At 37.5% G+C, this 9,359-nt stretch overlaps 1 long non-coding RNA gene across 1 annotated transcript; it reads left to right on the top strand.

The window, feature by feature from the left end:
• Positions 1–6,357: 6,357 nt before the first annotated feature.
• Positions 6,358–9,004, top strand: LOC141633051 (uncharacterized). The gene is made up of 3 exons (XR_012537850.1): positions 6,358–6,523; positions 7,802–8,616; positions 8,724–9,004. It is a non-coding gene; the product is annotated as an uncharacterized LOC141633051 (long non-coding RNA).
• Positions 9,005–9,359: the final 355 nt, after the last annotated feature.

Genomic DNA, 9,359 nt, shown 5'->3' on the forward strand with positions numbered 1-9,359 from the left:
TCAGTCATTTTAGATAAAATGGACTTCCATTTTATTTTGTCAATTTGTCATTTGTCACACAATATGCCACATGTAGCGTGTAACATGTTATTAATTAATTTAATGCATATTTGTCAAATAAAATATCATTATATACATTAATTAAATTACATATAACAAATTGTCTAGTAATTCTTGATCACATAAATAAAATGGGTCATATAATTAAAATTCACAACATTTTGCAATTATAATCAATCAATCATTCTTAATTTAATTGTTTCACAAACAATAACGAATTTTAGTAATAAAATCTTTTAATTACTAAAATAAATCTTATTTAATCAAATTACAATAAGATATAAATATTTTCACTCACAAAACGAATTGTTCAAATTTAAGGAAGTGATCAACTTGTATCGATATACAATTAATCAACTTCTCTATTAAGGGAATTGTCCTATAGGTGTGACCTTAAGGGATCAACTGATCACCACCGTCAAAATGACAGTAATGTTTAACTCTAGTTAGCTAATCATTACCGATTAATGTTGATCAGTTGACTATATAATGAATCATCCCTTACGTATTCCTAATTTGAGATTTAAAATGTGATCGCACTATTGTTGAGGACACATACTCCAACACAGGGAGGGCCAAATTTTGGGCCAAACGCTTGGCCCAAAAATATTTTGGGCCTTTTTTGGCCATCCTATGGGCTTAATTGGGCCAAATTAAAAGGCCCAAACCCTTCAAAAAAGCGGGTTGGGCTGGGCTGGGTCAGGCCAATGGGCTTGGGTCATTTGATCAGCTGTAAATTACGCCTAAGCTGCACAAAAGGCTATAATTCTTAATACCAAGAACAAAATACCTCTAAAATAACAACCAAAATGTACACCAAAACCACTAAAAACAATTGCGATCTCTCCAACCCCCCTAATAGAATAAGGTTATGACCTCGTAGCCAAACATACCTGCTAAAAAAGATGTGGGTAGCGTTCCTTCATGGTCTCCTCCAGTTCCGACGTGACCTCTTCCACGTTATGATGAAACTATAGCACCTTAAGTAGCATTGTCTCCCCATTCCTTGTCTTGCGCTGTAAAACCCCAATAACTTGGCCAAGGTAATTACAAGTGTCACCATCTCGGTTTCCTGAGGTAGTGCATCAAAACTCCAATAATGAAACATTTAAAACAATTAATGATTTAAATGCTATTACAAAACGAATGAATTATACAAATTACAAATCTCAATAATACAACGTGTGACTCTAATGTGATCTATATTAGCTCTAATGAGATGACTCAACTAAGCTCCATCAAGTCCATGCTCGGCCCAAAACCCGCTCGTACACCAAAGCAAACATGTCATACACTAATCCTTATATGACCGGAAATATCATATGGATCAACAAAAGCCACCGCAATTAAATTTGGTGACTATTACACAAACACACACCCATTAGTCTCACAATACATATAATCATGACTCTCAAAATACTTTGACCAACGACATAACACTCGGACCTCATGACTCTTATCACAATCACATTGTCACATCTCCCAACGCCATATCCATCTCCATATCATTACAGCCACGGTGACGGCATCGTAACACCGTCACCAACCCATCCCGGACCGCAACCCGAGGTACTCGCATATCAACACGAAGTACGTGAGTCCACATCGCAAGCTGAAACCGGTAACCCGAACCATTAATGTGCACATCCTCCTCGGAGGTAAGGGACGCTCCAAGGAGCGATCTCGGGTGTGACACCCCCATACTCTAAGTGCCTTACCAGGACCACTTAGGTATAGGAACGTCACCATCTCGGTTACCCGAGCCAATGAATATCATAAGACAATAAAGAAACGTACTTTAAAAGTAAATATAGTTTAAGTGATTACATGTCTCAAACCAAACTGTAAAGTGAAATACGACCAAACCAAAACTGTCAACTGATAAAACTAAATAACTAAAGGACATCGTCAGATACAGCGGAAGACACTTCTAACTGCAAGTGATGACTCATCCCAGCTAGCCCATATGCATCATATCAAACCTGCTCAATAACTGCTCACCATCCCCGAATGGATCACCACAGTTTTACAAAACAAACAACGGGGTCAGTACTAATTACACAATACAAATCACGATAAAACAATGCCAAACAGCTCAATCGTCACATCAAACCCCAAACTCCATAATCAAACTCCACACAACTGACAACACACTAAAGTGTGTAGTCCTGCCAGAGTACCGATCGCAACAGATACTCCACACCGGCAGTGGGGGACCGCAGCCGTTCCCACCTAAGTCCCGCTCATCTCTATCGAGCGGTAAATCCATTTTCCTTAATGTGCACATCCCTTCTGTGGCGGGTTCCACAGAAGGCGAATAAAGGGCATGAAGCCACTCCCGCAAGTGACTCCACTCAGCCAGGGACGGACCCCGAAGATCACAGACAGATACAATAACAACAATTAATGATATGAATCAACAACCGTCACAATCACCAGCAGTACGATAAATCAACAATAATAATACAACCACCATACACATCATGTAATTAATACCGAGTAGGGAAACCCTACCTGGAATGCAATCACAGACTCAGACGATTTAGCAGTTGTCTCAAAACCTCTCTTCTACGAACCCTCCTCCTATACACATATTCATACAATTACTACCACAACAATACAATCATAAAACCCCCAATTCCCAAATTAGGGTTTAAACAACATTAACCAATTGCTATAAAAATGATATGTAGAACTTACCCTTGACGCAAGGATCACAAAGGTATAAAGAACAAAGGAAACCGACACCTCTAGCTTTGGGATTTTCCAATAAAGCGGAAGAACAAAGCAATGTAACTTGAAATCTCTCTTAATCAGTAATTATTTTTTGTAACAGTGTTTAAAGAAGATGACGAAAGGTATTATATATTAATCCGCCTTATTAACAATACCCGTCAAACAACACCCGATAACCGACTTACTCGATCTAGTAAGTCACGTACTCGATCGAGTGCCACTTACTCGATCGAGTGCCAAAGCTACTCGATCGAGTACCATACAGGCAGACTACTGTTTCGTATACCAAACACACTTACTCGACAGAGTAAGCCCCACTCGATAGAATACCCAGAGACTCATAAAACCGTAGTATTACAGTCTTCCCTCCTTAAAAAGAACTTCGTCCCCGAAGGTCAAACTACAACAAAACAAAAACACACTAACACTCTCCCGACACAACAACATAAACAAAACTCCATATAAAACTCCAAAACATACTTACCAACCAAACTCAACCCGACTCAAACAACCACTAACTATATCAAAATCAACATAAAAACATGTAAAAACACTTCGCGACCATCTCCTACCCCCCTAAAAAAACAAGGTTACGTCCCCGTAACCATACATACCTGGTCAAAAAGAGATGGGTAGCGCTCTCTCATGGCTTCTTCCACCTTCCATGTAGCCTCCTCAACCTCATGATTAGACCATAGAACCTTAAGCAACACTGTCTCACCATGTCTAGTTCTCCTAACCTTCCGGTCAAGAATCTGTTTAGGCACATCAATATAAGACAAGGACTCATCCAGCTCTATGTTCTCTACCTCTAACACATGTGAGGGATCACTAACATACTTCCGTAGCTGAGACACATGAAACACATTATGTACCCTATCCAAAGCAGACGGTAAAGCCAACCGATAAGCAACCTCTACAACACGGTCTAAGATCTCATATGGTCCTATGAACTTCTTACTCAACTTCCCTTTCTTACCAAATCTCATGACCCCACGCAAAGGAGACACTTTCAAAAGAACCTTGTCCCCAACCTGAAACACTATATCCCATCGATGTAGATCGGCATAACTCTTTTGGCAATCCTGGGCCGCTCTCATCCTCTGTCTCATTAGCTTAATCTGCTCCACCATCTCATGTACCATCTCTGGTCCTAAAACCACTGCCTCAGCACTATCGTCCCAACAAATCGGACTCCTACATCTCCTCCCATATAAAGCCTCAAATGGCGCCATGCCAATACTGGTGTGATAGCTGTTGTTGTAAGAAAACCCGATCAAATCTAACCTCTGTTCCCAGCTGTGGACATGGGCCAACCTGCAAGTTCGGTTCGATCTGCGGACATGCAGCGGTCTTTTGAAATCCACGCTCGGCGGCGTAAAAATGATTTCGACCTGATCGTTTTAGATCGGTCGGTTTCAACTCGGTAAGAGTCTCGAAACGATTAGAGATGTTCGGAGTCGCCACCAAGCATTTTTGGGATTCTTGGAACAAGTTCGAAATCCACTTTATACCTCGGTCAAATCAAAGCACAAAGAAGCGTTTGACATAGGTACTAAAGATAAGGATATCGTCCTTCTTTAGCATCTTGTCTCTAGAATGACTCTCGTACGCCCTGGATAAGGTCGTCCACTATCCAAAGTTTCTGAGTAAGAGGTGAAGGTATATATTGGGAAGCCCTTTAATCAGACACCTATTCCCGCCCGCGGTAGCGGCCTCTACTGATCGATCTTGGTTGATTGAATGCAAAAGTTGATAAAGCGGTTTAAATGCATGAATGCGCATCCAATAATTTAAACCTAACATGTGAGAGCTTTCAATGTCAGTTGATTTAATCCAAATATCAAGTATAAGATGTCGAGTTGGATTAATGGTTGATTTGCATGCAAGACGGAAGTTAAACATCCATTTACCGTATTAGGTTTATGGTGCATAACGTGATCCATTTGTCTTAGTAAAGCATTTTGAAAATATGATTTTTTAATGAGTAAATAGTTATCTGATCCGTCCTATATCCGGGTTAACCGGAGTCAGGATCGTCCTAGACTAATGCTGAAAAGGGAACAGACCCTGCACCAGGCAGCCACATGAGGCACGAGCCTGTTGGCAGTGCAAGGGGGTCTCGCCTGGTTTTGGAAATAAGAAAGAAGAGTCATGTTTAGGCGCGGGTCAACCAACTGTTGTATGCCCTGTTCTGACCTTTTGAAAAACGGTTATAAAATGTATTGAAAAATGGGTGTTTGACCCGATTTGGTTTGAAAGGGTCGTTTAGACCGCATTTGTTGATTTGAGGAACGAGACACGAATAATCATCATTATTCTGATGATATTCGGTGTCGCGTTCGACATGGCAAGCTTGACATGAATAGTTTTGAAAATAATTATGAACTAATTGTTTTAAGTTCATTTGAATATAATTAGTCGATACTCATCATAAGTACCCGATTAAAAAATGAAATGGTATGTAGAACCAAGGATGACTTTGTGTTGGTGACTAATATGCTTGTTTTGAAAATGTAAAGAAATGATGAAAGGTATTAAAATGCCTCCCAAAATGAAATAAAAGGCTTTAAAATACCTTTTAAATGTTATTAACCAAATATTATCACTGAAACACGGATTTAACCGTCATGGTATGAGGAACCAAGGGTGAAAAATGTTTTATGGTTAAAACAAATGAAATAAAATAAAAAAGGTTTGAAAATATTCGAAATGGTAAAAACCGATTACAAATATGAAAATGAATTAAAGGGGAAAGACGAGAACAAACACGGTTGAGTTCTGACCTGGGCACCCTATTGAGGCGCGAGCCTTTGTGCACAATAAGGGGCTTCTGCCTCAGGCCAAAACTCAGTTATGTTTTGGATCTTGTTATGCATGTTTTAGCATGTTATAGTCATAAAACAAATGAAGACATGATAAAATAAGGATTTTTACACCCTCATACTTACATGTTTGGTTATGGCGAGAAACCGACATAAGTGTAACAACTCGTTTGGTCGGAAAAGACTCGGTTTAAAACCGTTTTGGTAAGTAAAAAGAGTGTTTTATTAAGATTAGTGACGGTGTAGTGGTCGGTCAAGTGATTTATTGCACGATGACGGTACCAAAAAATGTGTAAGGCTTGTATTTACGATTGGTAGGTCGTAAATACGCGTCGGATGGTGACTTAAGAAGTCGAGTCGAGAATTTTAAGGGAGAAAAGAGGGGGCGGACACTCGCGTAAGTTCTCAAATGGTTGCATTTGAGGGGTATTTATAGGAAAATGAGTGGTTGTGTTGTTAGAATATTTAATAATATTCGAGTGCCCTATGTGTCTCGGGTTTAAGTGCAAGTTAAACTCATATTAAATATTATGGAACTTTAATATAAAAGACGACTCCGTGATGGATCGGATTCGATTAATGTAAATAAAGTCCGAGAATTATTATTCCCTCTTACCTTACCCTATTATACATCGTCTTTCAACGAAAAGGTACGAACGGTTTTGTTTTGTGAAAAGGTACGTAACCCATCATATATATATGATGGGATACAGTAAGAAAAAGAGAATGAAAAATCATCCTGACAAAAACAAAAGCAAGATACGTACATTAAAGCAGTGAAAGGGGAAAGACAGTTTCTTCTCCATCATCAAGAAACATAAAGGAAAAGGGTTAAGGAGGAGAATCAATTGGTTTATACTTCTCATTATTGAATTGATTGCGTCTGTAAGACATGGACCAAGGTTAGTCTTTTATTCCGTCTTTATAATTGTAATAGGGTTGAATTAATTCAAGTCTATATGTTCTTGGGACTGATTTCATTAATGAAATTATAAAGTTAATCTTACATTTGGTATCAGAGCCAATATAGATTTGTTTGATTTACCCGAAAAGTTCTTGTATATCGAAAAGTTGCATACTGCACGAAGTACTTGCCTTTCATTTTGTTTAATAAGAATTGCAAGTGTACAGTGCATTCGTGGGATTAAAATTGCACTTTGAATAATGGTACAGTATTGACTAATAATAAGAAAGGATTTTGTTTATAGTCATTGGTGTACCGCATGATCCGTATGAATTCCAAGTGCTTTTTGGTTTTTGTTTGTTTCCTGGGGTTGTGACAACCCAACATTTGTTTCCTGGATTAAGCAATGATTGTTAGGGCTTTCAAGGCTTTGGCATGTAAGTTTTGCACTTTGATATGCATTATTAAGCAATGACAGCCTAATGTTTGTTTCCGCTGCAAAATTTATTTATGTATTAAAGATTGTGCTTTCAAGGTTTTGGCATGTAAGTAATTATTAGGGCTGAACTTATGGTCTGTTATATTTTTTGTTTGCATATGGATCAGAATGATAATGATAAATTTTGCATTTTGATAACAGATCAATGTTCATTAATGGTATTGTATCTATTGTTTTTCGGCTGTGTTCTTGGAGATTAAATGTTTAACATATTTCTACTTATTCTGACACACATAAAGTTAGACAATAGAATGACTCACATTAAAGTAATGGGTAAATTCATGTTATGAATTGTTAACATATTATGATAATATATTTACCATTAACTTTAAATGTTTATTTTGTATATATTACATGTTAGTCACCAAAGTGGCCTTGTTATATTGCATTTAAACATTTAAAATAAAAGTTTTCAATTGATCATGATTAAAGAGATGTTTAAATGACATTATAGTTAGATTGATCAATTATTTTTGTCATCTATATTTTGGGAGATCACCCAAAGGTGGGTCATTAAATATAGTTGATAATATAAAAGGATTTGTTATTCATAAATTGAGTCAAATAGTATGTATATCCAAAGATAACATTCTTATTTGTTTCATGTGTGTTAATAATTAATTGTTAAAGTATATATTAACATCAATGATGGCTACTTGTATTTAAGTGTTACCCAAAGGTCATTTAAATACATGTATGAAAGTTTATATGATTTTATTTGAATCTGTATGATAGTTTTTCAAAGCACTAATTGGTAACATGTATAAATGATTGCAGCATCTCCAAATTTGTTTGCATCTGCTGACTCTTTTGTAAAGTTCAATGGGCTTAATTATGATGAGTGGGCCTTAAAGATCCAGTATACACTGGGTATAATGGCTTTGGACATTGCCATCCTGACAGATGAGGTACCAACAAAAATTACACCGAAAGCTCCGGCCGAAAAGTGTCATTATCGAGCTTGGGAGAAATCTAACAGTTGGGTTTACACCTCATGAGGATGACAATGGCTGATAACATTAAGCCCTCCATGCCTAAAACAGAGAAAGCAAGGGAATTCATGCTTAAAGTAAAGGAGTATTCACAGTCGAATTTAGCTGATAAGTCAATTGTTGGTAGTTTAATGAGTGAGCTAACTACTAAAAGGTTTGACTGGTCTCAACCGATTCATGATCATGTGACACACATGTCTAACTTTGTGATAAAGTTGAAGACTTTAGGAATGGACGTAAGTGATACTTTTTTGGTCCAATTCATCATTAACTCTCTACCTTATGAGTTTGGCCGTTTCGGGTGAACTATAACACCATAAAAGATAAATGGAACTATCAAGAGTTAAAAGCCATGCTCATACAGGAGGAGGGGAGATTAAAGAAGATGAAAGATCAAGTCGTTCATTTTCGAGTCATGATGGTGCCAGTAAGCAAAGAAGGCTAAACCGAGTAAGAAGGGTAAGAATGGTAAGAAGGGAAAGTCTTTCTTTAAAGGACCTGAAAGTGCGATCCAGAAAGAGAAGAAGTGTCACTTTTGCAAGAAAACGGGACACTTCAAGAAGGATTGTCCTAAAAGGAAGGCATGGTTCGAAAAGAAAGGTAAACATTATAGTTTTGTTTGCTTTGAATCAAATCTTATAGAAGTACCTAGTAATACTTGGTGGTTAGATTCTGGTGCAACTACTCATATTTATCACATTAAACAGGGATATCGTATGATCCAGCCCATAAGAGGAGCTGAACAGTTTGTATCCATGGGAAACAGGATGAAAGCACGTATTGAGGGCATTGGGACTTACAGATTAATCTTAGACACTGGTTGTCATATAGATCTTACAGATTGTCTCTATGTACCCGATTGTGCTAGAAATCTTGTATCATTAAGTAAATTGGATAATTTAGGTTTTAACTTTAAGTTTGGACATGGTGTATTTTCTATGTACCGTAATGAATACCTTTATGGTAGTGGTACTTTGATTGATTCACTTTATAAGTTCAATCTTGATGTTAAATTTTCCGATTCCCTATTTTATGTCGAGTGTCAAGGTATTAAACGTAGTGCATCGAATGAAAAATCAGCTTACTTGTGGCATCAAAGGCTAGGTCACATATCCAAAGAAAGGTTAACGAGGTTGGTAAAAGATGAAATTCTACCTCAATTGGATTTTAGTGACTTAGATGTGTGTGTAGACTGCATTAAAGGTAAGCAGACTAAACATACAGTAAAGAAATCAGCTACAAGAAGCTCTCAGCTTTTAGAAATTATACACACCGACATTTGTGGACCTTTTGACACTCTATCTTGGAGTGGTGAAAAGTACTTTGTCACTTTTATAGATGAT

The sequence above is a fragment of the Silene latifolia genome, chromosome Y, assembly GCF_048544455.1.
Source record: "Silene latifolia isolate original U9 population chromosome Y, ASM4854445v1, whole genome shotgun sequence".
NCBI lineage: Eukaryota > Viridiplantae > Streptophyta > Magnoliopsida > Caryophyllales > Caryophyllaceae > Silene > Silene latifolia.